Source organism: Furipterus horrens, unplaced genomic scaffold, assembly GCF_987537825.1.
Source record: "Furipterus horrens unplaced genomic scaffold, mFurHor1.1.pri manual_scaffold_3, whole genome shotgun sequence".
NCBI classification, from domain to species: domain Eukaryota; kingdom Metazoa; phylum Chordata; class Mammalia; order Chiroptera; family Furipteridae; genus Furipterus; species Furipterus horrens.
In genome coordinates this window covers 201,595,424-201,623,030 of record NW_028327173.1, presented here as the reverse complement: position 1 = coordinate 201,623,030, position 27,607 = coordinate 201,595,424, and the positions used below count along the sequence as shown (strand labels likewise).

General features: G+C 46.8%; 1 protein-coding gene across 5 annotated transcripts in view; it reads left to right on the top strand.

Moving 5' to 3' along the window:
• The window catches only part of FOXN3 (forkhead box N3), a 360,583-nt gene that overhangs the window by 156,503 nt on the left and 176,473 nt on the right, over positions 1-27,607 (top strand). The gene's annotated exons all lie outside the window — the stretch shown is intronic.

The following is a 27,607-nucleotide window of genomic DNA, read 5'->3' as shown; positions in this document are numbered from 1 at the left end:
GGGCGCAAAGAGGTGTAGGACCCGGTCCTTGGGGAGCACTTTGTGGGCATCCCTGGTGCTTCCCTCTTCTTCATCCTCGTACCCAGTAAGGGGCAAAGGTTCCTGAATCTGTCCCCAGGATGTCCCTGGGCTGTCCCTTCCTCTGTAACCTCACTGCCACTGCTTCTCATTGTTTGCTGAGTCACGCAGGGGCCTCCTGCCCTCTTTCCTCCCTCCAATTTACTGGGTCCCCTCAACTCCGTTGAATAGAGTGCTGCCCTCTTTGGTCACAGCTAATCAGTGGTTCCTTTTACCTGGAGTGGTTTGTCTCAAAGAGTGGCTCCAACCACCAGCTTCAGGGTATTCATTAGAAATGCAGATTTCTGGGGCCTTAGCCCAGATTTATTGACTGAGAATTTCTGGTAGTGCTGCCTGGGAATCTGCATTCAAGTAGGTTCACCCAGTGATTCTTCTTTACAGTGAAATTTAAGAAGCCAGGCTTCGCGGGATCAAATTCATACCCTTCAGTAGGGCTGATGATGCCCGTTCTTATACTTCTTATTATGGAAGATTTCAGTACATGGACTATCATGTACCATGTAACATCATGGGAGTCCACATAAACATGGGACCCATCTTGTTTCGTTCCATCTTCTCATGCTCCTTCTCACCCCCTTTGCTGGATTAGGTATCTTTATCATTGTATCTACAGATATTTCAGAATGTACCTGTAATATATAATGCTCACGCATGTGCACGTGTGTGCACACACACACACACAAACCACAAAACCATTGTCATGCCTAACGACAAATTTACCGCGATTCTTTATTATCACCAAAATCTTGCTTATTTTAGAATTTATCTCGTCGTCGTCGTCGTCGGCAGCCGTCCGTCTCGAGAGACGATGGTGTAGCTTCTTAAGAGTCTATCTGCACCGCCGAGAATGGCTGTGCAGTCTGACTCGGGAGTGACACGGTATCTGTCTCCTCCCGTGTTGAATCGACATCTTACGATGACGCTGGAGTGTCCTCTCCAGTGAAGCTGAATCTACAGAGCCTGGGCAGGGTGATATGGAGGGTCTGCTGTTGCCCATGCAGCAGACCCCCCCTCTCTTCGCAGCTGAAGGGTCCAAGGGAAAGACGGAGTCAATACAGCTTGGCTTCATGTGCGCCGCAGGAGTTGCCGGTGTTGACTACAACGTCAAACCGCCTTAGGGACTCCGGCTCCGGATTTTCTGTCGGGGTTTACTCCCTTAGCCTTTCCCCTGAAGAGGTATGCCGCAAGGCAGCGGAGGTTTTTTGGAGTCAGAGTTTTCCTTCTCTGATGTGCCCTGACTGGAGGATCGAACCAGCGACACTTAGCTCGCAGGCCGACGCTCAATCCACTGAGCCAAACCAGCCAGGGGAGAATTTATCTGATTGTCTGCTAAAAAGAGATTGTCTGATAAAAAGAAATTTAGCAGTGGTTTGTTCAAATGAGAATCCGGAGGAGGTCATCATTTGTTTGATGTATCTCTTTTTTAAAAAAAATTCTTTTAAAAATTTATTTTTAGAGAGAGGGGAAGGGAGAGAAACATGGATGCGAGAGAGAAACATCGACCTCTGCCCCTTACATGTGCCCCGATGGGGGCCTGGCGCAGAACCCAGGCACGTGCTCCGACCTGGAGTCCAGGCGGCAACCTTTCCCTTTGTGGGACGATGCCCAACCCACTGAGCCGTGCCGGCCAGGGCGGTGTATCTCTTAAATCCTTCCAATCTGGGCTCCTTCCCTTTCCTTTCCCCCCTGCCCGTGTGGAGGCCGCTGTTTTCCCTTTTCTTCATCTTTTCCTGTTGTTACCCTGACGCTCCGGGCCTGCCTTCCGCCAGGGCTACCTGCCTCTGCAGGGGGCGTGCGCCTCAGCGCCCACGCTCACTTCCAGCCCCTCCTCTTCTCTGGGCGCTGCGTTCTCAACTTGGAAGACCCAGCTGACCCGAGCCTCTGCACACCTTCCTGCACACATCCCTTCCCATTTCAGTTTTTGTTCTCCAAACACTTCGTCCATTATTTCATAACACTTATTTTGTAGTGTAATGATTTCCTTAGCATCTGTCCCTGCCAGGGTCTCCCTTTACTAATCCCCCCCCTCACTGAGATCGAGGGCAGGGACCCCCATCTTGTCCATTTTTGCATCCAGCATGTTGCCCGGCACTCAGGAGGCACTCCTGAAATCCCTTAAGAGAGAATCAGTAAGCCATAAACCACCGATTCCAGTATTTTATAATTCAAAGGGTCAGCTTTTTGGGAACACTTGAGTATTTACTCTTACTAAGGATTGCATATCCTATAGGAGTAGCTTTCTCTAATTAGGATGAACACGGGTCACTGATATTTCTCGTCCATTATGATACTGCAGGTCTATCCAGATACCTGCCCTTCTCCTCCCGTCAGTGGGCTACGGCTGCCTTCCTTTCTTCCCAGTGGTGCCATTATTACTACCACCCTCTTGTCAAGAATGGACAAGAGGAAGGGGAAATCCAAGTCTTAGTACCGAATGTACTGACTAAGAATGTTCTACAGTTGCTGGAGAAAAAGGTGGTTCAAGTGAAACAGGAGTGTTAACCCCTGCCCTATGAAATTTACTTTCTGGTAGGTAACACCCAAGGGTCTGTCACTTTGTTAAAGTGAACTGGGGCACAGCAGATGTTTATTCGCTGACAGGGTAGAGAGCTCTCTTTACTGGGATACGGGATGTTGTGGCTTTATTGTTGAAGCGTCTGAGGTCCGGATAGTGCAAGTGACTTGCTAAAAACCTGTGTATCTGGGCAGAGAGCCCAGCTCTGCTGCCTGTTGGTCTGATGCTCTCTTTTTTCTGTATCATCTCATTGCTTTATTATTATTATTCAAGGACTGTGACTAATGGGAATCACATATGAACTGCTGCCATTTACATGGGATTTTGTTTCCCTTCATGTGTCTTATTTTGAGTCTCTGTACTCAGTTTTTTGTAAGCAGTGTATCATTTCTGTTGGTGACCTTTGAAAATATGCTCAAATCTAACAGATTTTTGTTTTATTAATTACTCAGAATGTTCTTGAATTTTTGTCTTTGAATGAGTTTGGGGACACTGTTTTGAGTTACCTGCTAGTTAGTATTGTAACCATTGATGATCCACACAGCTCTTTCCTGGTGAGCAAAGGACCTGACTCTGTTATGGATAACAGGTGTAGAGAATGCAGATTGCTCAGAAGTGGTGACAAGTGCAATTGGAGAGCATTGTCAGGCCTTTTACTTAAGTATCTGTCTTGATAAGTCGACATTCATTATCTCTGGTTCTTTGACTTATTTTAAAAGTTTTCCTCCCTATCCTTAGAGATCAGTTTATATTTAGGGCGGGTTGTTCTCTGACAGAACAGTACTAAGTAATAAGTAATGATACCCCTCCTGTGCAGTGCCCACAACTTTCTAATAAGCCATTCATTCACTCAGCAGATGTTCATTTCATGCTGGTACACAGGCTTTGTGCTAGGCCTCAGAAAAACAAGGATGATTCCCCTCTAGTGGGAGAGAGATGCTTACAAAGAAGTACCTATGCAATGTGACTGAGAACACCTCAACAAGGTACTATGGGAGGGTAAGGAAGGGGTGATGGACTCTCGTTTTTCTTTTTAAGTATATTTTATTAATTATGTTGTTACAGTTGTCCCAATTTTCCCCCCTTTGCGCAAACCCCCGACCCACTACCCCTCTTCCCTCCAGCAATCACCCACCTTAGTTCATGTCAGTCGGTCATGCATGGAGTTCTTTGGCTTCACCGTTTCCTATACTGTTCTTAACATCCCCCTGCCTATTTTGCTTCTACTAATTATGCTTCTTAATCCCTGCACCTTTTCCCCTATTCTCACCTTCCCCCTCCCAGCTGGTAACCCTCCAAATGATCCCCATACCTATGATTCTGTTCCTGTTCTGGTTGTTTGCTTAGTTTGTTTCTTTTAGATTCAGTTGTTGATAGTTGTGAATTGATTGTCATTTTAGTGTTCATAGTTTTGATTTTCTTAAAAAGTCCTATTAACATTTCATGTAATAATGGCTTGATGATGATGAACTCCTTTAGCTTTACCTTGTCTGGGAAGCACTTTATCTGCCCTTCCATTCTAAATGATAGCTTTGCTGGGTAGAGTAATCTTGGTTGTAGGTCCTTGCTTTATATCACTTTGAATACTTCTTGCCAGTCCCTTCTTGCCTACAGTTTCTTTTGAGAAATCAGCTGATAGTCTTATGGAATCTCCTTTGTAGGTAACTCTGCTTTTCTCTTGCTGCTTTTAAGATTTTCTCTTTATCTTTAGCCTTTGGCATTTTAATGATGATATGTTTTGGTGTGGTCCTCTTTGGGTCCAACTTGTTTGGAACTCTCTGTGTTTCCTGGACTTGTATGTCTATTTCCTTTGCCAAATTAGGAAAGTTTTTTTTAAATTATATTTTCAGATAAGTTTTCAATTTCTTGCCCTTCCTTTTCTCCTTCTGGTATCCCTATGATTCGAATGTTGGTACATTTAAAGTTGTCCCAAAGGTTCCTAAGCCTCTCCTTGTTTTTTGGCATTCTTATTTCCTCATTCTGTTCTGGTCGAATGTTTATTTCTTCCTTATGTTCCAAATCGTTGATTTGAATCCCAGCTTTCTTTCCTTCACTGTTGGTTCCCTGTATATTTTTCTTTAATTCACTTTGTGTAACCTTCACTTCTTCCTTTATTTTTTGACATACTCTATGAGTTCTCTGAGCATCCTCATCACCACTGTTTTGAACTTTGCATCTGATAGAATGACTATCTCCATTTTGTTTAGTTATTTTTCGGGGTTTTTTTTCTGTTCTTTTATTTGGGTTGTATTTTTTTGCCGCCTCAATTTGGCAGCCTTCCTGCGTGTTAGGTAGAGCTGCTTTGACTCCCTGTCTTAGTAGCATGGCCTATTGTAGCAAAGGCACCTATAAATTGTGTGGGGCGGAGCCTTAGGTAATTGCCAGGGTAGGGCCACCCACTTCACTGCTTTGTGGCTCTGTTTGTGGTGGGAGCTCAGAGAAGGGACAATGCAACTCCCTGACTTCTGGTGATCTGCCAGCAATCACCTTGTTTCCAGTCACCTCACCCACTTCCCGTGTGCGATTGGTGCCCTTCCAGTTGCTGCCCTGAGTTTTGCATACATTCTAAGACCATGTGGGCTCTTTAAGCAGCGAAAATCTGGCAGTTTCTTCCACTGCCCCAACTTCCACTGGTTTTTACAGCCAGAGGTAATGGGGGTTTATCTTCCTGGTGCTGGAGCCAGGGGCTGTGCAGTCTGGCCTGGGGCTGGGATCACTCACTCCCAGGTGGCTTTCCTGATTTTTATCGACCACACATGAATGTGGAACCTTCCATTCCACAACAGCTTGTCCAAGCCTCGCCGCCCCATTTCTGTGACTCCTCGCTTCCTACCCGTCTGGATGAATATGGCTTCTTTAAATCCTTGGTTGTCAACTTCCATATAGCTTGATTTTCTGACAATTCTGGTTGTTATTTATTTATTTATTCTCTCTGAGATCTGCCTGTAATTCTTTCTATGGTTACGTGAGGTGAAGCATGCCTGCCTACGCCTCCATCTTGACCGGAAGTCTGACTCTTGGTTTTTGTGTGAGTTGAGTGGCAGGGTATCTGTTTGATAGAGAGGGTTAACAGAGAGAAAGCTTGGGAGTGCACAGAGCACCGAAGTTGATGTTGGGGAAGCTGGCCTTGAACCAGCTCTGTGACCTTGGGCAAGTTCCTGCATCTCTCTGAGCCTTAGATTTCTTCACCTGGTTCAATAAACTTCCTCATGTGGGCCATTGTATTTATTCACTGAGCTTATTCAGTAGTTAATCTAATCTCTAAGGTAAGTTAGCCTGGATTCATGGTTCCCAAACTACTGGCCACAGAGGACTCTTATCCTCCTCCTCACCCCATACTTTTGTCAGATGCATGGGATAACCGCCAGGCACAGACTCCGATCAGCGGCAGGTAACCAGTGTGCTAAGAACATCATTGCCCAAAGCACAGGACCTGGATGTGGCAGCTTACACAGCAATGTTGTTCATAAATGTATGATTTCTGAAAGGCTCTGGGCAAGTAGGGGAACGGAGCCCCATCCTCTCAGTGCTAAATCTGCAGAAGACCCTTTCCATTCGGGAACAGCGGGACTGTGCTGGGTGCAGCCTGCAAGCCCTTCCCCATGCCATAATTAAAACTATGATGTCACATAGATAGGGACTCACTAGTTGTGCCTACGTTGGATCTGGTGTCTCCTTGGTGTCCACTGGGACTAGTCCTCAGCTGTGTCTTACAGTCAGCATTTGGGACCCAGCTCCTCTGAACACTCCCTCAGGGCTCACGGGACCCCAGGGTTAGAGAACAGGAGCTCCTAGTATCCTATTCCTGCGGAAGTGGGGTTGTAGATGTGTGCATGGCCGTGCAGGTGCCCTTGGCACACATGTACCTGGCCGGGTCTCATGGGCAAGGCATGTCCACATTGGGCTATTGGCTTCTTTCCCTCTGTACATTTCTCTTGAGAATGTTGTCTCTACCAGAAAGCACTTACAAACTCCCAATGGGGCGGAGGCTGTGCAGGGCACACGGGGTATTCCTCATCTTTCCTCCCCAGGTCCCTACTCCAGACAAGTCACCCCTCTGGGCTCTCTCTCCACCTTTGCTCCCCTGTGGCTGCCACTCTGAACAAGGCCTGCCATCTCTGCAGGCTTGGTTTATTGCCAAACGGTTATTTTGTTGTAGCAGTGGTTGAGTTTTATGACATGGAATCCCAGTTGGTCTTTTTGTTTTCTGTGTGAAATATTTGGTTTACACACTTCGTGCCGTTTGTTTACCCTGGTGCTGAGGTGTGCAGGTTAGCTGGCGTGTTCCTGGCCGTGGCCGATTTGAGGTATCGGTTACCCTCAGCTCTTCAGAGACAGCCAGGGAGGTTTTCGGATAAATATGTTTAGCAGCAGCGGTTGATTCACACCGTGTCGTTGTTGGATCTCTCGTGGCGCCCTGTGTTCACCTAAGTCAGCGTTGCGGCTTGAATTGTGTCTCTCGGAAGGATATGGTGACATGTCCACCCTCGGTACCTGTGAATGTGACCTTCTTTGGAAATAGGGTCTCTGTAGATGTAATCAAGTTAAGATGAAGGTATATGGGATTCGAGTATGCTTAAGTCCAGTGTAATCGGTGTCCTTACAAGCAGACGCACGCACACACATGCACGCATGCACGCACGCACACACACACACACACACACAGGGAAGAACGCCATGTGAAGAGGGAGGCAGAGGTTGGAGTGATGGGTCAACAAGCCAAGGAGCTCTGGGAGCGAGGCATGGAGCACGCTCTCTCTCAGCGCCTCCCGAAGGAACCCCTCTGCTGACACCCGGATTTTGGACTTCAAGGCAGAGCTGTGAGAGAATCAATCAGTGTTTGTTGTTTCAAGCCACCCTGTTGGGGGCACTTTTTTTTTTTTTTTTAGCAGCCCTAGGACACTCACTAATACAGCGACAGAAAGAAGTAGCAATGAGTTTCTGCCGATGCTCAAGACATTAGAATACAACATAACTGGAAACACTTAGGAATTATGTGGTGGGACTGTATCCTTCTACAGAAGAGGGGACTGAGGCCTGGACAGGTGCGGTGGCCACACAGTGGGGGCTGGTGATGGACTAGGCTCCAGACCCCATCTCTCCCAAGGTTAGAACATCCCCACTCCTAACACTGCCTGTTCCAGTCCGTGTGAAACCTGACCAAGTTAGGGGCCAACTGGCTTGTTTTCCTGTTCAGTTTTTGATGGTGAATGAGACCATGAAACTTGACAACAAAGTGGGGAGACTTTATAGGGTTCTGGTTGTAGTTGCTACACAGACTGCAAGTGGGGAGCACAGTGGCACAAACCAACGGGGGCTCATAATTCCAGGGCCGTAGCTTACTGGTCGTGCACTTGAACTTTCTTTATCAGAAATGATGTGTAGAAAGTCCCGGTGTGCTCTTTTTCTTCCTTTCTCTCACCTCCCCATTTTTCTGTAAAGGAAAGCATTTTTATAAAAGGTTCTTTTCATTGTTTCTCTCAGATGAAGGAGCAGAGGGAAGGCTTAGTTAGCTTTTTAGATTTATTTGGAAATGCAAAAAGGTGCCATCCTATTTTAAACTCGTGACACTCACCTCATCCTCTCAAAACCCCGTGTCCTTTCGGCATTGACTGACTTGGCTCACCACTCCCTGCTTAGAGTCTGAGGTGTTTACGGGCCTGGCTCAGTCCTCACCCCAGTTCTTCACTGTCAGGGGCTAGGTCCTCCCCTGGCATTGTCTCCTGGGCCCACTCACTTGCCCACAGCAGGGTTTCAGATGCATTGAACCTGCAGGTGGTTCTTGCTGCCTAGAAATCAGCTTGAACTGGTACAACTGGGTGCCATGCCTGCCCAACGTTTACTCTGAGCTCATCTAAACCTTGAACTTGGAGTGACTCTTGTTTGGAGTAACTAACATGTGCTTAAACAGAAACTCCTGTTGACTGAAACATGAAATCATGAGACTTAGTTTGTGTACAACTGGGAGTGCTCACATGCGATGAGCTCTTGGTACAGAAGCAAAGGGACTGGCTGCATCCCTTTAGAATTATTAATGTATCAGCTCTAATGTTCCCAATGATTCCGTGTTCACATGACCCGAGTTTTACTAAGCCTCCGAAGGCGCGTTTGTGGAGTGTCTTCAGTCGGCCCAGTGTGACATCATTTTATGCCTGAGCAGCAGCCGTGGCCCCTCAGTGGGCTGGGCTGCTCTTCAAGGAGGATGACCCACTGGCCGCCCTTCTGAGCCAAGGTCGGTCTGGGCTGGTGATGGGTGGTCGGGCTGCTCCCTGGGTTCAAGGTGATTCTCCCCTGCAAAGTTCTCACCCTCTGAATAGGCCCCAGGAGACGAAAGCTGAACAAGTAGACGCAGTTCCCAGGACTCCGGTCCTCTGGCCTGTGGTAGGCTGGCTCGCTGTGCAGCTTCGCAGTCAGAGAGAGAACTTTCTGAAGTTGCTGCCCACTGCCACTGCCATCTTCCTCCCATTCCGAGGCTTCGAGCTGCTTTCCTTTCGTCGGGGACCATCTTCCCTAAAAAAGTGGTGAGGGCGGGCACTCCTGAGAGGAACTGGACTAAGTGTGAGTGTGGACTGTGCCTTCGAGACAGTCACGCCTCCCGTCTGCAGGGGCCCCGCTGACCGCGCTGCCTGCGTTGGCAGAGACCTCGGAGCGTTTCTGGAGATTTGGGTCATACGAGTGGATTCAGTTACTTTGGAGCTTCCTTGTGCCATTTTTATTTTCTTTAATATGTTGTATATATTTTTGCTAGGTTTTTTCCCCCCTAGAATAAAGGCACATCCAATAATACGAATTCTCCAGTATCCAATACAAAATGATAGTGTTGTCAGTTTGAAGAAAAAGCAAATTGTCTGCTCTGTGGGTTGGGATTTCCTCTTTACAAAAAGCAGCTTAGAGAAAAATCCCTGAACATAGTCTCCTGATTGAAAAATATATTAGTGGATTTCACGGCTTTATCATTTTCTTAAAGTAACAGTTTTTCTTACTTTTAAAACATTATGTGTGTGTTTTTTTTGTTTTTTGTTTTTTTTTTTTGCTATGGGAACATATGGCTGCAAACATTCTTAGTGCAGAATTTTTTAATAGTTTACAAAAACGCAACAGTCTTTATTTCATAAAATCGCGTAGTTGGAGAGAACCTTGTTATTTCTTAAGTCCAGCCCTGTGCCATGGGCCGAAGGGCGGGCGTCCCTGTGTAGCAATGAGCAGCCTGGGCATCTCCGTGACCTCCGTGGAGGGCTTGCTGACATCACGTGCTGACACCTGCAGGCAGCCCTCTGAATGCCAAACGTGGCTTCCTACGCATCAACGAGCGGGTGCTTCTGGCCATCCCACCCGGCCCGCCGGCCGGCACAGCGGTCTCCACGGTTTCTCATCTTGGTCGTATAGCATATTTGTGAGTGTATATGCTCTGTGTAACCATTTGGATTGTTTGTGCACTTTGCCCTTGTGTTTACAGAAGTCAGAAATTAAAAAGGTTATTAATAAGAGTTGTGAAGAACATACGTCTCCTAAACACAGCCATTGAGAAAGAGCTGGGACGCGTTTGGCATGGCTCTTGGGGAGAGAAGAGAATGAAACGCTGTGAAGGAATTGCGGAATCAGAAAGGCTGGGTCTACTGGGGGATTTCGTAAGCGTTCTTTTCTTGTTCTTCGTTTTAAGCACCCGTAGAAGGAACACGCCTTTCTGCTTGTGAGGTGTGTGCTGTAACTTAGAAGTTTTTGACTTGCTGCATTTTACGTGTAAACCCATATTCCAGAAAGGCATCACCGCGGGGAGCCAGGGGAGCCGTGGGAGCCCAGACAGACCCGTGAGTTCCCCTCTGTGGCCGTCCTGCTTGCAGGAATGTTCCCAGACGATGAGTGTTTCCTTTTCATGACAGCAACGCATGGTAGCGATCAGCCCCGAGGCACCCCAGTTCCTCTCCCCAGTGCCTCCGAGGTCCAGTTCCCCTGGATTTTCTCTCTTTGGATCACCTGACTTTGGACTCTCCCATTTCCCCGGCTGCCTTTGGGGATGCCTCTCTGGAGAGGTCTTCCTTAAACCCTCCTGCTGGGCTTCCTCAGGACTTGTCCTCCGGGGGCACTTAGCCCCACGCATATCTATGCGTGTGTTACTTGCTCACCATCTGTCTCTTCTAAGTAGAGCACAGTCCCTTGCCCAGGAAGCTTCTTAAGTTCTGCTGAATGAGTGAATGACACCCCCACTCTCCAGTCCCTTTGTGCTGAACCTGGCACTTGTCTTTGATTCCTTCTCTCCTTAGTCATCAGGCTACAGAGAACTCAGAGCAGCGCCCAGCAGGTCCCACACCTTGCCCGGGGCCCCACGCCCTCCACCCCTGACTTGCTGGTGCAGCTTTTCCTGTTTCCAGGCTCTGCCCCCTGTGGCCCCTGCATTGTCACCACTGTATCCTCTGTTCGGTTGTCTTCGTGGGTTACTGCCATCCATGGAAATAAGTTGTCGTCTTGTCCCTGACTTGACACTTCCGAGTCTTCACCCAGTTATTCCTTATTTCACGTTGCTTCTCTACACACAGCTGCCCCCAGAGACAAGGCAGGTCCTTGTCTGTCGTACAGCAGCCACCAGGCGTGGTCCTCTGCTCCTGCTGTCTTCACCTGGACCCCTCGCCCTTCTCCCCTGCGTCTGCCCCAGCCCAGCTCTCCCACGGGCTCAGCATTTGCAGCCCGTCTCCTAATGGACCCTATTCCTCTCTCTGGCCCTTGGCGTGTTCAGTCTGGCTGCGGCGTTCATGGTAAACGCTGTAACTGAGTCTGCCATCTCATGAAACGCAGGGCAGTGCAGATGATTTTAGGAGCGTGGGCGCTGGAATCAGAGAGACCGAGGCATGAATTTTTGTTTCCCCATTTGCTAGCTGTGTGTCCTTCGGCAAGTTAATTGCTCTCATGAGCTGCGTATTCTCTCCTGTAATTTGAAAATAATAATGTCTTTCTCGCATGGATGTCTAAAGACTGAATGATATAATGACGGTACAGTACCTGGAATGCCGTGGGTCCTCAGTAAATACTATACAGATGGTCATTTTCCTTTGCTGGTGCTGTGGTCTGAGCTGTGGCCCCCTGACACCTATATGTTGAAGTCCTAACCCCATGGTGACTGTATTTGGAGATAAAGCTCTCAGGAGGTAATTTAGGTGAAAGGGTGTGGTTCTCATCAGTAGGATTGGTGGCTTTATAAGAACAAGAGACAGAGATTTCTCTCTACACTCACACACCCAGGGAAGGCCATGTGAGCACACAGCAAGATGGCGGCCATCTGCAAGCCAGGAAGAGAGGCCTCACCAGGGACCGCATCAGACAGCATATTGATCTTGGACTTGTGAGAAATAAATTTCTGTATTTTGTGAAAACAGTGTGAGCTGACCCATACTTTTGGCTTTCCCTCTAATTAAATAACGATTTGTTGAGCTGATGTTAATTGAGCACTTACTATGCATCGGACAGTTTCTCATTTGACCTTCCATGTCTGATCTCTCAGTTCTCACCACTACCTACGGAGACTGGTTACGTAGTTTGCTGAGGGTCCCATCGCCCACCTGTCCTGGGATGAGACTGCCTGCTGCAGGCATGGCCTTGGTGAGATGGCACCTCTAGGGGTGTGCAGTGTGTGCCTCTGTGCCTCTTCACGGTGACCTAATGGGAGGCCACATCTCTGGCTCTGGATGGTGAATTCCTTGATGTCAGGGGCAATGCCTTATATTTTATCTCCATTGGCACGTTAGCAATTGCTACATGCATAGGAATCAATTAAAAATAATTTTTGGCTGGCTGATTTTTTTCCCAAACAGATCTCCTCCTACTTCTGGGAAAAGAGTGAAATCTGCTGCCCACCCCAGGTCCCCAGTGTGTATCCCGTGAGCAGTTTGCTCTCAGTGAGGGCATTGGCGTGCTGAGGTTGGGAGCCTACCCGTGAACTTGCTGAGCTGAGGAGAGTGAGGGAAGACCAAGTCATCAGTGGCTGGATAGTAAACCTTTGTTAAGTTCGAATCTTTGATTATTTTATTCTCTCTGTGAATAAAGGGGGCAGTCTTTGTGAGGATGGCCCTTGTGGAGGTGACTTTGCACATGGTTTGTATAAATGGTCCTTGTCATGTTTTCCTCTCCCTCTTGTATGAGCTAAACGTAAGAGACCAGAAGGAACATTAACCAACTCTTTTTTTTTTTTTTTTCCTACCTTAGCCTTTTTTATTCAGAAATAAATTTGCTTCATTCCTCAGGACCCAGATGGCTTTGCTGGTAATTAATCAATCCCTTTCTTCTCAAAAGTTTATGGGTTTGGGCTTCTGAAAGGATTAGCCAAGTGAAGTCTAACCCAGGTTCCGAGGGTTGGGGTTAGAGCTTATAGACTTCCAGGATCATATCCACAGACAATGCCATTTATTCCTTATCTGCATGTTTATCATTTATACCCCACTTCCTTTTAATAAGGATTACATTACAATAAGGCTGTTAAAGTACAAATCGAATATAGAAACACCCCCTCTGTAGAAAGATGGGAAAGCCAATGTTTCAGATTCTTACGCTGATATATTTGCTGCAACTGAGTGTCCTGACACCCAAGGCAAAGATGGAAACCGAGCAGGTTGCATAATTCTGCTTCTCTGGTAAAATGCCAGTTCTAGAGAGAGTCGTAATTCTTGGGGGCTAGTTTCTTAAAGGAATACGCTGTGGAGCTCTTTCTTCGAGGTATATAAAACCACATAATTTACAACGGGTACAGCAACCCTAGCTATAGTTTAAGAAGTAATCAAGGCTTTTGCTTATGCTGTTAGTTATGACCCTATTCTTCTTTGTCCCTGGATAACTTCTGTTCATCCTTTAGACTTTGATAGGGAGAGGTCACCTCCTCCAAGAAGCCTTCCATGATGTTCTCTGTCCAGGCCAGGCTGAGTCCCTTTCCTCAGTGGAACCATAATACTGTGGGCATATCTTTATTTCTCCACCTCCATCCTGCTTTCACATAGTCTCTTACAACTAGACCAGGTGTTCCTAGGACTCATTCCTGGTATTGTGGTAGGTGTGTGGCTCTTGTTTGTTAAAGGAAGGACCTTTATTGATCTAGGTTAGAAAAACACTTTTCTAAGTGGATGAAACAAATTTCTGCCATGCAAGTCATTAGCTGATATTTCATGTCTGCTCCTAGTAAGTAGCTTATCTGTGACACCGGAAATTGTACATGTCATTCATTATAGCTGTTGGAAGTGCTGGTTGTCGGGTGTGGATTCAGGAGACTGGGAGTCTAGTCCTTATTCTTCCACCAAGTAGAGGTGTGTCTTGAACCTTTCACGGCTTGGTTTCTGCCTCTGCAAAGTGCATGTGTTGAATCAGGTCAGAAGTGCAGAATCCATCTCCAGCCGTTCTCCCTACGCCCATGCTGGGCAGCCCCAAGAGCCGCAGCTCTTACCGGAGTTCAGGGTTACCTGAGTTCAGGGTCAGGCTCCTCCTCCGGACCTTGTTTCCAGGAGCCACTGCCAAACTTCGAGGGTTGGTATCAGAGACAAAACCTAGTTCATTTCTGTAGTTACCTTTGAAGTTCTTTTTTTAGCCCTAATGATTCTCAGGCATTTCCTAATTTTCCCATCATCACTGCAGTGGGCTTAAGAGTGAGTGTGCCCCCAGAATCCATGTCCGGAACCTCGGAATGTGACTTCGTTGGGATCCACTTCACGGACAGAAGTCATTGGCTTAGGATGGGCCCTGAATTGAAGGACTTGTGTCCCTTTAAGTCTCGAGAGAGGACACAGACACGAGGAAGAGCACTGAGTGATGATGGAGGCAGAGATTGGAGCGGAGCCCTAGGCGGACGCAGGCGGGTGTCCGCTGGAGCCTCCGAGGGAGCGGGGTTCTGCCATCTCCCTGATCTAGGGCTTCCAGCCTGTGAGAGAGCGAGTCCCTTTCGCTTTAATCCACCACGTTTGTGGTGATTTGTTACAGCAGCTCTAGGTGAAAACCACCCACTGTGTGCTCTCTCTCTAATGCTTGTATGTCCCTCCTTGCCTCTCTCTGGAGAAGAGAGAAGGCTGGCACGTTGGAAGATGTCTTTCGCTGCATTGTGTGTGGTGGGAAGAACCAGGCCTTTCTCTGACTGTTCATAAAAATTTAGACATTGATAAAAAGCCCCCTTTCCCAATTAGTAGATGAAAGCATATGAATTACTTTATATTTTTGTGGGACATATGTTCAGTTCAGACTCCCCGAGGTCTTATTCAAATTATCGAAAACCTGGCCTCTGCAGTGTAATTCACAGATGGCACTAGCTGTAGCCAAAAAAGAAAAAGACGGGGGGGAGAAAACAAACCGTCGTGTTCAAAACAGAAAACTATTTGAATGCTCTGAGCAGTAGGGCTTCGAGGGAATGTTGCAGAGCTGGGTCTGCCCCCCCCGCTTTGTCCCGAGCTGGACCGCTTCCTGTAGATGTGGGGGTGGGGTGGGGGGGCTTTTTACTCTCCACTTACTTGTTCAATGAGATCTGCAGCCTTTTGCCTGTGTTTTCCCTGCCTCAGATACTCCCCTTTCTTGGTCAGTGTTTCCCTATGTTACTCAATGGTCTCAGCACCCTGCAAAGTGGGTGATTATTGTCCCATTTTACAGACCAGGAAACTGAGGCTCAGAGAGGTAATCAGGTAACCTGCCACAGGTCACTCAGCTAGTGAGCAGCAGAGCAGAATCTGAACTGAGATCCATCCCCGAGGCCCATGTCTTCCCACTCCCGTCAGGGCATCCGGGGAAGGGTAGGGAGCGTGACTTGAACAAACTCAGGTGAACATGGACCTGTTTGGAGAGGAAACTGGTGGGACAGGAGAGTGTGAGAGACCGGGAAGGGGATGGCATGGGAGGGGTCAGAAAACTAGGAAGGTGCCGTGCCGAGAAGGGCTTGGCTCTCTGACCTGGAAGGGAGGGTGCTTTCTGTCTACACTGGGGTGCTAGGGAAGGCTTGGAACATGGAGGGGAGTGGAAATGTGACCAGCATTTGGGGCAGTTACATCTAGCAGCAGGAAGCAGAGGGGTGGACTGGCATCCAGGAGGGGCGGGGGCCTGGCTGCGGTCATGAGGAGCTGAGCTCAGTGGGCAGCTATAGGGACGTCCTAGGTGCTATCAGACCTGCCCTCCGGGCAGTGGAATCCACAGGCTGTAATGACAATGGGGTGGGGGGTCTGGGGGGACAGACAAGGAGAAGATGATGAGTCAAAGGTTACGAGACGGTGGTGACAGGATACACCGTGACCAGTAGCAGGTGGAGAGGCTGCCTTTGGGTGGCGGTAGGAGAAGGTGACAGATTCAGGTTCAGCCACAGAGGACTCCAGGCTGGGAAGGGTCATCTAAAGAGGATACTGAGCAGACAGCAGGGTGTGGGAGCCGTGGATGGTCCAGGTGAGGCTCTGGAACTAGTGTGAGGATCATGCAAAGGGCCTGGGGTCACTTTACTGTCATTTACACAGATGTCGAAAAGCCTGTCCTGGACTGTGGGCACTAGACTCGGCAGATGCCCTGCAGGGCCCGGTTGTCGGGCTATGCAGGTCGTGGGGGAGGGCAGCTACGGTCATGCCACCAGATGTTTGGGGAGGGTGTTTATAAAATTAAGAGCAAACCCATAATCTCTGTGGTTCTGCAGGCGGAAGCCTTGGTCCGAGGCATGATCCTTCTGTGAGAGTCTACAGTAGAGAATTCTGGGAGTTCTAGTCGACCGTAGAGAATTATTATTCCTGTTTAACACCGGTATTTGCAGACGGCAATTCAGTTACCTTGCTCGTGTCTTTGTGATGATTCTCTGAGGAGATAGCTTTTCTCCTGTGGTTGCTGAGCTTGCTTTCAGAGTTCTTATCTACAGAGCTCTAGGCACCCCGCGGCTGGGTTTGCCTCTGGTCCACATGCGGAACATCTTCACCAGTGAGTCTGAAGGTGATTCCCAGGACGGTCGCTGGTCTGTGGGGCCGGTGAGGTCATTACCTTCAGTTTTATAGGAAGGGGTCTGGCCACCTGGTGTGTGGCCTCAGTGCGGAGTGAGGAGCGGGTGATCGCCCTGCTTGTGGCTGGACTTGAAAGAGTTGTGGTTTGAGTGGGCACCCCAGGAAGGACAGGCGCATGGGGTAGCGGGACGGTGCGGTCATTGCCAGGTTCTGCCTGGGACCGTCTCAGGAAAACGCTGCATTTCGGTGTTCTCAGGGATGAGGAGGTGACGCTTGACTGAAGTCCTTCAGTGTCCCTCAGAGATAAGACCTTAAGGAGGATGAGGCTGGGGAGAGCGGGTCTTGGCCATCTGCAGGGGTTCGAGTCAGTGATGGGAGAAAGATGTTTATTCTGCATTCCAGCTGAGCTTGCATTTGGGAATTCGGCTGTCCTCTTTCCTCTGCTTAGGGAGTCATGATAACGTTAGTAGTTTATCATGCTTTGGAACAGAGGTTCTTAACTGGAGGCGATTTTGTCCCCGCTCCTCCCCCCCTGCTCCCCAAGGGACACTTGGCCATGTCCGGAGACTTGGTTGTTACAACTTGGGGTGGGGGGGTCCTGTTGGCATCTAGCGAGTGGAGACCAGGGGCTTTGCTCAACCTCCTGTACCACACAGGACAGCCCCCCAACAAAGAAGTACCCCCACCCCAAGTGCTAGTAGGGCCAAGGTGGAGAAACTGGGCTAGGGTTCCAGCAAAGTCTTTCTGTCCTCACTCCTGTTTGCTGGGGTGGCCTCAGGGCTCTTACCACAGCCACAGGGTACTGCAGGGAAGGTCCCTGAGTGAAGACCAGGGCTGAGAGACTAGGGCTATGTGTCCTCGAAAAGCTGTGCCCATCTGGGGTTGGGTTCCTTAAGGGTGACGAGAGCCAGCCAGGAGATCGCGAAGACCCGTGCCAGCTCCTCCATCCTGAGATTCTAGAACTGACCCTCTGTCCTGATAACCCAGGCATGATTCTGGTACTATGGGAAAAGAGATTCAATGAGATGTCATTTTCCTTTGCCTTTCTTACTAGTTTTTATTTGCATTTCTTTGTTTCTAGAAAGGTAATTGCATAATAGTAAATACGTATTTAAAACATCCCCTTACTTTAATATTTAAGAACCATGATAAACATAAAACCGTTTCTTTTATTTCAGTAAGACATGACTTGAATATATTGAACACATCTGCTCGGTGATGAACGTTCGATGTCTGATCACTTACAGCAGACAGACATGTGTGCTTTAAGCATCTCTCCCATCACAGCCAGGCTGCAGAGGAAGGCATCCTGGGAATGCGCAAGAAGCCACGATTCCAGGACGCCTGGGTATTCCCCAGCTGAGGCAGCAGACATGAAGTCATGCCGAGGAGCTACTGCGACTCCCACCCCTCTCCGCGCACACACATGCACACACACGCGGTGTCCTGGGAGCACTTGATTTTCTATATCAGTGAATGGATGATGTTCCCCAGGAGCAAGAGCTGTTTCTGCGTTTGGATGAGAGGAACAGCCTTTGTCTCTGTCCTGGAAGCCTTCCCTATGGTGTTAGTCTGCCAGGGCTGCCGTCGCAGGTATCACAGACTGGGGGGCTTAAACCACAGACATTTGTTTTCTCATAGTTCTGGAGCCTGGAAGTCTGAGATCAAGGTGTTGTGTGGGTTGGTTTCTTCTGAGGCCTCTGCCCTTGGCTTGTAGACGGTTGTCTTCTCCTCGGGTCTCCACACAGTGTTCCCTCTGCGCGTCTGCCCAAATTTCCTTCCCTTATAAAGACACCAGTTGTATATTAGATTAGAGCCCCCCGCCCCCCCCCCCCCATGACCTCATTTTAGCTTAATTACTTCTGTAAAGATCCTGTCTCCAAAAAAAGTCACTTTCTGAGGTGCTAGGGTTTAGGGCATCAATATGTGAATTTGTGGGGTCGGGGAGACAGTTCAGTACACCTACAGAGTTGTGCAGAGTACTGGTTCTCTGGAATAAGACTCTGCTGACGGTGATAAATGTCACCTCTTTTTCCTGTCACTGCTTCATTGTCCACCCTTTTCCTACTTTTTATTATGAAAAAATGGAAACCTACAGAAAAGCTGCAGGAAATAGTAGAGTGACCACCTGTATACCCTACTACCTAGAGTCAGTCATTGTTAACATGTGTATTTGCTTCATCTTTATGTAAGGATTATATGAACCAATTAAAAGCAAGCTGTAGTAGGTAGGCACCATGACACTTCACCCTTTAAAATGTCAGCCTGAGTCTCGTAGGAGTAAAGACATTCTCCTGTAGAGCCTCAACACTATTATTCTACCAAGAAAATAATTCCTTACAGTGTATATAAAGATTTCTCCAGTTGTCTCTCAACATCTTTTATAACTTTTTTTGTGTTTCATTAAAACCAGGATCTAGTGAAGGTACAGGCATTGCCACTGGGTTTTTATCTCTTCTGTCTCTTCAGTCTGGAATGATCGGACCCCCCTCCTTTTCTTTGAGGAGATCAAGGCCAGTTGTTTAGGGGTGCCTCACATCTTGAGTTTGGCTGATTATTTTCCAGTGATGTTGTTCATCTTGTCTCTGTGTCCCCGGGAAGTCAGATCCAAATGCTTGCTCAGGTTCAAGCTTGTTTAAACAGCTGCCAGGCGATGCTGGGTGCTTCTTCAAATCAGATCTCACTGGGCTGTCTGTCTCGCTGTCGGTGATGCTAAGTATGAACACTGGCCGAGGGTGGTATGTTTTTCCCTTTGCAACGAGCCCGTAATCTGTGGGGAGATGTTTTGGCACCATGTGTGTATCTGTGGATGATTCTTGCCTGAAGTACCTCCCTGGGGGTGGGGGGTGCAAAATGGTGATTTTTCTAATTTTATCATTAGTTCTACATTACAGTTCCAACTGGAGCAACTGTGTTGTAGAGAAAAAGGTTGGTGTAATAATGATCTCTCATGGTGACTATCACTGTGGACTCACAGGTTTTTATTTAGTTAGTGTTTCATAATCAATTGTAGTCACGGTTTTGGTGCCCCCGTTAAGTTGGTCTTGATGTCCTTTGGAAGTAGTCTTTGAGACCTCCCTTCCTTTTCTTGCACAGAAATGTGCTGGGCTCGTCTAAGACTTTCCATTTCCAGACAGGGAGTCATCTATCTGTTCCTCCAAAAATCTCGGATTCCTTTCACTGGAGGATGGTACGGAGAAACTGAACCTGGAGGCTACGAATGTTGGTTGGGGCTGGTGTGTTAACACTTTCAGGACTTTCAGTTGAAAGAACTAAGGAAAAGTTCTATTGATGAGCTCTGTTGATCTTCCCAACTCACGTCTAACAGCCCTGGGTTTTTCTTTACATCTTCGGTTCTGTACCCATAGCTCTTTGCTGGGCTCCTAATTCTGTTCATGCTGTCAGCACAGTTACTCTTCGCTTTACTCTACAAGAGACGGAAAATACATAGTTTCCAAATTCTGTTGCCTGTTAATTCTAATGGAAACATAGTATTTTTTTTTTGTAGTTTATTTTGTCTGTTGTATGTACATCTCACTAGAATGTAGTTGCTATTGAGTTCAAAAGCCATGTGAAAGAATATTTTTCCCTGTGAGGTTAAGTTGCCAACTTGATTCTCTAGCCCTTTTGTTTGCTTAAAAAAATCTTCTTAAAGATTTTACCTATTTATTTTTAGGGAGGGAGGGAGGGAGGGACCCAGCAATCCCTTAGGCTCAGGGAGGGAGAAAGAGAGGGAGAAGAACATTGATGTGCGAGAGAAACATCAAGTGGCTGCCTCTCATCCGCTCCCTGACCGGGGACTGAATCTGCAAGCAAGCATGTGCCCTCACCGGGACTCAAACCAGCGACCGCTCGCTTTGTGAAATGATGCCCAACCAAACCACGCAAGCCTGGGCTGCTTTTTAAATATTTTATTTTAAATGTATGGCTTGCTCTTTTCTTTAAAAAAAAAAATCATCTTATTGAGGCATAATTTAATACATTTATAATAATTGCACCATTGAAAGTGTTTTGATTCATACCTACATGCCTGTGTAACCAACTGCTACAGTGGGGAACAGAACATGTTCAGCATACACACGTTTCCTGGTGCCCCTTTGCGTGAGTCCCTTCTCCCTCCCCCAAACCCTCAGGCAACTCCTGATGTATTTTCTTTCTCAATAGATTAGTTTTGCCTTTCCTGAAATTTCGTATGACTGAAATCATAGAATAGTCTACTTTTATTTCTAGCTGCTTTTACTCAGCTTAATGTTTTTGAGAATCATAAATATTGTGTGTATCAATAATGCATTCTCTTTTATTGCTGAGCAGTATTCCATTTTGCGGAGATACCATAATTTGTTTATCCTGTCACTAGCTGGTAGTCTTTGGGTTGTTTGCTGTTTTTAGTTATGAATAAAGCTGCTCTGAATATTCTTGTGCAGGTCTTTTCTGCAGATATATGAGTTCATGTCTCTTGGATAAATTTCTAGGCGTGGGATTGCTGGGTCCCATGGTAAGTGTATGTTTCATTTTATAAGAGAATGCCAAGCTGTTGTGTGTGTGTGTGTGTTTTTAAAGCGGCTGTGATAGTTTCCACTGCCCCCCAGGATTTGTGAATGAGTGTCCCAGGAGCTTCACATCCTGACTTAGTATGGCCACTGGGTTCCATTTTAGCCATTCCAGTGGGCAAGTGGCCACATCTCATGATTTTAATTGTATTTTTCTCCTTTTGATTGAATTTTTTATTTTCAAGGGTGACCTACAGCTTAAGGTTCCGAGTCAAGATTCTATGAAGAAGGCCATTTAGTGAGGTCTCAAACCTACGATCAAAGGTGTCGTTTAAATAGCCGGACTGTCTCTTGAGCCCCTGTGTCTGTTAGCGTTGGGTCATGAGCAAAAATGGAAATAGTCCCTGCGTTCACGGAGAGGAGGGGAGAGGGACGTTCCTCAGATAACCTCAAAAACAAACGTAAAATCATAACTGCCCTGTGCTGTGTTGGGAAGTCATAAGGAGAGGGCCAAGGCCATTGTATTGGGATTTCACCATCATTTCCCAAGGAAAAGAAATTGTTTATGGGCTCCCTTTCTTAACACTTGTTGCAAAATTTCTAAAGTGCTGTTACTCAGGGATCTGTAGTAACAGGTTCCAACTGTGGGCAAGTAACCAACACCCCACTCTTGGAGCCCAGTCTGTGGGAAAGCCGTGATAAGCCTTCACATGATTATTTGGCTTCCGATGAAGTCCTATGTAGATTTGTTCCTCACGCAGCAGCCCTGGCTTCTGAAACCCTCTTTCGGTGTCTTTAAACATATATTGGCCACACATGGTTTGCATTTACTTTGTTAAATGCCTTTTTAAATTTTGTTTTTAACCTTGTAGGTCCACTAGATTAGAATCATTCCTCGGTGATGAAAGAATGTCAATGCATGTTATATTATCAGTGTTTTAGTTTTTAAAAATTGTATATCTTATAAATTTGTTGAGGATTTTCCACCGCCCTTCCACCCATGAGGCAGCTCATAGTTTTTAGATTTGAAACTTGGGCTGATGTTTTGATTTCCTGAAGGTCAACCTGACCCAGTACAAAACACCATTGGCCTTCATGATGAGGTTGACTCTTAAGTCTTAAATTCTCAGAAATTTTGACTCAGTGTTGTTATTGTTATAATAATTGAATCCATACCATGTTGCTGTTATATACGTTATGAAGTGTTTGAGATGAGATGTAGTTTGATCAGCTCTTCTGAAACTGGAAACTTCAGTGACACTTCTCCTATTTGCGGCTTTTATGCGCGGTTACTGTGAGTGGGAAACATAATAGTAATCAGTGATGATGCACTTACAAAGGAATTCTGCAGAGAATATTCTTAGCAACAGCGTACTTTTTTAATGCTATAATCGAGTCCTCATGTTTGAAAGCTTATTTCACTTTTTAAGAAGACAGATTCTGCCCTTTCAAGGTATGCAATAGAGGAAGTTACTTTGGAAGTATTGGCGGCATTATTTTTTCCTCTCTGCCTGATTACTACTATCCTCTGTGACTTGAAGAGATTGCAAGGGAATGATTATGTGCATTTGTAGTATGTGGATTCAAGAGTGAAATTCTAGGGTGATCAATTTGGTTTTTATATTGCCAGTCACTGTGCTGGCAGCACAGATCACACATATTCAAACTGAAGTAACTGAGGAGCTTTAATAAAAGGCTAGTTCCCGGAAGTGGGCAGGGATACAAGAAGCCCCGCAAGGATGGTGCAATCCCCTGAAGCGGGAGAGTATGGCTTCCTATACCAGGGAACTTGAACTTCTCACCCCTCTGTCTGGAGGGACAAAGGAAAAGAGTGAGTACTGGAATGTTCAGGAGAAAGTAGCCGAGGTTATGGCCCTCAGTAGAGGCGCAGCTTTGGTTGCAGGATGCAGTTAACTCCCAGGAGGGAGCTGGGGGCATGAACACCCACCCTCAATCCCCTCCCACAGTCCCTTCTCTCAGGGTGCCTCCCTTTGGTGGAACCAGACTAGAAGTCAGTGGGCAAGGGAGCCTGTGGGTACATCTACCAGCGTTAGTCTCCTGGGCTGGGAGCAGAGTGGAGGAGGGAGGAGGGTGTCTCTGCAGGACCAGAGTGGGTACGTCCAGCCCACTCACACGAGGTAGGATGGGTGGATTCGTCCAGTGCAGTCACAAACAATAGAATGGGGACGATGACATGAATGCGGCAGTTCCTACTGCCCTGAATATCTCATGCAGGTACATGTGGGAAAAGAGCGGGGTTCCCTGTGGTCAGGTGGATCATGATGGGAGGTTTTTGGTTTTTTTTTAAGTCTAAGGATCTCTCTTAAATTTACAATACCTAACCAGAGCCCCACACTCTTTAGCTAGGTTCTGATTGTCTTCATTTTCAAGCATTGGCTAATTTCATTCCTACCACTGGAAGATGGTACAAAATCTGGGGAGATCACTCCTGAAGAAGAACCTTCCTTCCGTGCAGGGCCACCTTTGGGAATGCGGAAAACGGGGCTGTCCTTCCTGAGCAGAACGTCTCTCTGCAAGCCCTTCTGCACAAAGGAAGAGTCTGTGGCAGCCCCGTGACTCCTGGGGCTACCACGTGGCTTCACCTTGGCTTATAAGGGCAGAGCAAGCTTACCATTCATGAGTTCCTGCAAGCTGGAAGTTGTCCTTGGGGCTGCCACGTGGGGGTAGAAAGTGCTACTAAGTTGCATATGCACTATCTTGTTGTTTTGAGGAAGAGCTGCAGAGTTGAAACACCCAACGTCCAACACTTCTTTCTGTTGTCTTGTATATACACCTGTAAGTACTTACTATGTATGTAGGTTAAAAACATTTCCAGGAGACTGGGCCTTCTCACGCAAGCAAACTGGTTTGGTGGGAAGATGGAGGCAGCTCACAAGACTGAGGTTCGAGTCCTGGCTCTGCTTCTTGCTGATAATGATCTAGGGCAAGCCCCTATCTTGTTGAAGATTATTTTCTTGCCTATAAATGGACTTAATCTTCTCAGATTCCTTCGTTGAGTTGTTTAGGGCCACCTGAGATATTTGATCCCCCTTTGAAATTTGCTGTACAAACGAACGTGATATTTTGTCTGCCGGTGGTCATGTGCCAGCAATACAAATATGAAGTCATAATAATAATAGTAACTTTTGACTTTTTCATCTGTCATGAGTGATTAAAGAAAGTGCGTGCGAGCGTGCGTGTGTGCGTATCAGAAAGTGCATGCTCCACTGAATAGAGTAGGTGATCCCAAAATCATTCATGATTTGACTTGGAAATGTGTGATGTGGTTTTATGGCTGCTGACGACCCACCTAGTAATGGTGTGCGCCCCAGACTCTCATTTTGCTGGCGAGGGTTACAAGTTCCTAAGTCAAGACTGGTTGCCTTTGGTCTTAGGCAAGTTACTTAACCTGTCTGAATGCTGACTTCCTTATCTGTAGGGTCAGAATACGACCTACCTCGTGCGTTTGTTGGGAGAATGAAATGAAACACCTCGCGGAAGGTGGCTGGCCGAGTGCTCAGCACATGGTCAGCTCTCAGTAAATGTTAACGGTCGTTGCTGTTACTTCTGTTACCGCCTCTGCTGCTACGTCTGTGTCCACCTTGAGTTCCAAGTTGGACTGACTTTTAAGCTCGGTGACTCAGCAGTATATACTGAGTTGAAATTTCTTATGTATAAAATTTCCGTGGATAATTAAGGGCTGGCTGTTTCTGGAAACCTAAATTAATCATGGTGGTACGGTCTGAGAGTGTGGTTGGTACAGACCCGGGTGCGTTTCTGGACAAGAGTTCTCGTGGTCCACCCCGCCCTCGAGGGGAGGTCAAGAATACCGGCTGCAGGAGTCCTTACTGAGATCTGGTTCAGGACTAATGAAACAGTGGTCAGAGGGTACTTTTACACCGTTAGATGAAACGCGCTGTGTGAAGTGTTTGTTAAGCCGGAGATTTTCCCCCTATGCCTTGTAATCAGGTAACTCATAACCCTTGGCAGACTTTCTCTCTGGCAGTCCTCGTGTTTGCTCTTATGTCGCCTTGTGTAATTGTCAGTTATTAATCAACCCGAGGAGCTTCTGGTTGAATCCCTGGAGGAGTGTTCTTTGTGTTCTGAGCCTCGGGTTGCAGTGGGGTTCTCAGGTGAGCTGAGAAGTGTTCAGAAACAGAAGAACTGTCTCAGGTGCCCTGTGGCCCAGTAACAATCTTCTAGGTCACTGTGCTTGTAGCCCTGATGGATCCCCATAGTGACCGGTGGCCTTGGCCTTTCCAGATGACACATGTCACATTGTCCCTAAAACTCAGCAATCTGCTTGATAGGTATGCAAATACTGAGGTTGGTAACTCCCACCTTTTGCAGGACGTCAGAAACACAACTTGTGAGGAAGATATGATGATGAGATTGAGGACCAATGTAAATTCTTTTAAATACTCTGAAATGGGCCTAGAGGAGAGTCCGTGTGAAGCCAAGAGGGGGTGGCCTGAGATACTATGGTGCCGAGTCTAGACGCTACCCAATCAGGTCGCTTCGGCCTCACCGATGTTTTCACGAGCTCTCATGTGGCTCCGAGGCTTCAGGTCAGCTAGTCTTGGGGTAGACTCTGTTTACTTAAAATTTCCTCAGTCCCTTTATCGTTAGTCACTGGATTAGTTCTTCTCTGACTCCACCCCCCTTTTCCTCTCTCCCTTCTCTCCTTTCTTTGTTTGCCTGGAGCTTGATAAGGTCTATGGTGAGTTCTGGAATTTTCTTCACACATTCTTCCCCTCCCCCAACAAATTTGGCCCCGCCCCTTGCTCTCGTGGGCTCTGTCCATATCTTGACCGGCATCTGCCAGAACTGAGAAGGAATCTGTAAGACTCACAGTGCCCTTTGGTCATGGTGGCTTTGACCGCTCGGGTCAGGGATGGCTTCAGATTTATCTCCGTGGCAGATGCCACAACATCTGGGGTCCAGGCTGTGCTCAAACACCATTTGTCGAAAGGGCCTCCTTTGCTGTTGGAACACTTGTGCTGGAATTTAAAGGCACCGCAAAGGCTAGTTCCCCTTCAGACTGGGCTCAAGTTGGCTCTAGCAAGAGACTGTGGTAAAAAGCTGGATTCCCAAATAGGGACTCCCTCCTCCCCTCCAGCCAAATCCACTGTGGGCTGTCAGTCAAGAAGAGTGGATGACTGGTTGGTCCCATGGCCACAGGCCGCTCCTTACAAAATAAACATTATCAACAACCCCGCGTGCATGGTTTTCCGAGGGAGAGGGTCTTCCTAATTTAAAAATAAACAAATAAAAGGCCAGAACTCTGGCTCAGTACACGCACACCCTGTAACTGTACCTTTTACCTGGCCAACAGCTTTTAGTTATGGAAATAAGGTGATCAAATTATATGTGCCAATTAGATAAGATCATATTGGGACATTTAAAAATAGATGAGTAACTACTGACAACGAGAAGATAAAGTGGCACTTGGTGGGCCAGTTGTAACCCAACCAAGAGTGGCTCTGCCTGTCAGACCCACAAGTGCCTTATGACCCTCCATAAAACATTATTGCATTCATTATCATTTGTAGGATTTGAATCACTCTCAAGAAAGTAGAGGTACTGGAGAGAGGGCAAGTTCAGTGCAGGGCTAGAGCTGGCTGTCATTTTCCCCCTCTTCATTTAGTATGTTTATAAAAGTTCTTTACTAGGACTCGATCTTTTCAAATTAGTGAGTTTTTATTTTTGACAATGGTGAATGGTGAATTTTACCTGCTCTCATATCTACGAGCTTTAAGTCAGTTTGCCTTTTGAACTAATATAAAAGCATGTAAAAGGCAATTTAATATGTCTTTGATTCTACCATGTGGCCTTTCTGTAATTTGCTTATGCAATTTTAGCTTTAAGACTGTTATTAAAACATTTTGAAAAAGGATTAAATCCACATTTTGGACAACTTTATCACATTGTTGTATATTCCTCTTTCACAGATGATAAATAAAACCTTTTAAGTTTGCATATCTTTGTTTCTGTAATAAAGTTATTAGCACTTAAATGGTCATGAAGGATTTATTTATCTATCCATATATCCTGTGCGTGTGGGGGGGAGGGTACTGTGCAATGGCTTGAATTCATTTAAGTTGTGCAACTCTTTGAAGTGGTGGAGCATGGTTGGCATGAGAGGTGTATAAACACCCAGCTTCTTCCACTTCCTGTGTGCTTTGTGAGTGACATTTAAAAAAAATGTTTCTGTGTCTGTATTCTTTCTAAGCCTGCAGAGGTAATGTAAGGTTTCAGACAGGGGAGAATAATTAACCCTTTCTTACTAAAGGCCCCCAAAGGACGGATGGGTGGAAACTCATTCCGGAGAATCTGAGTTGGTTAAGAGCAGTGACTTTAGAGATGCGGCCAATCGTTTGGCCTTCAGACTTGGAGGAGCAGGTACATATGCGTCTCTGTGTGTGTTCCCTTTTCTTTATTAGAACTCACCAGTGTACCTCTTTGACAGTATCTGTAAGTAAATATATTTTGGTTGTTTTGGTGATTGTTTTATTATTGCTCGTTAGTACATTAGCTCTTGACTGCCTCTGGCAGTTGGGAGACCATAGTCTAGGGAGCACAGAAAAATAACTTATTTCAAC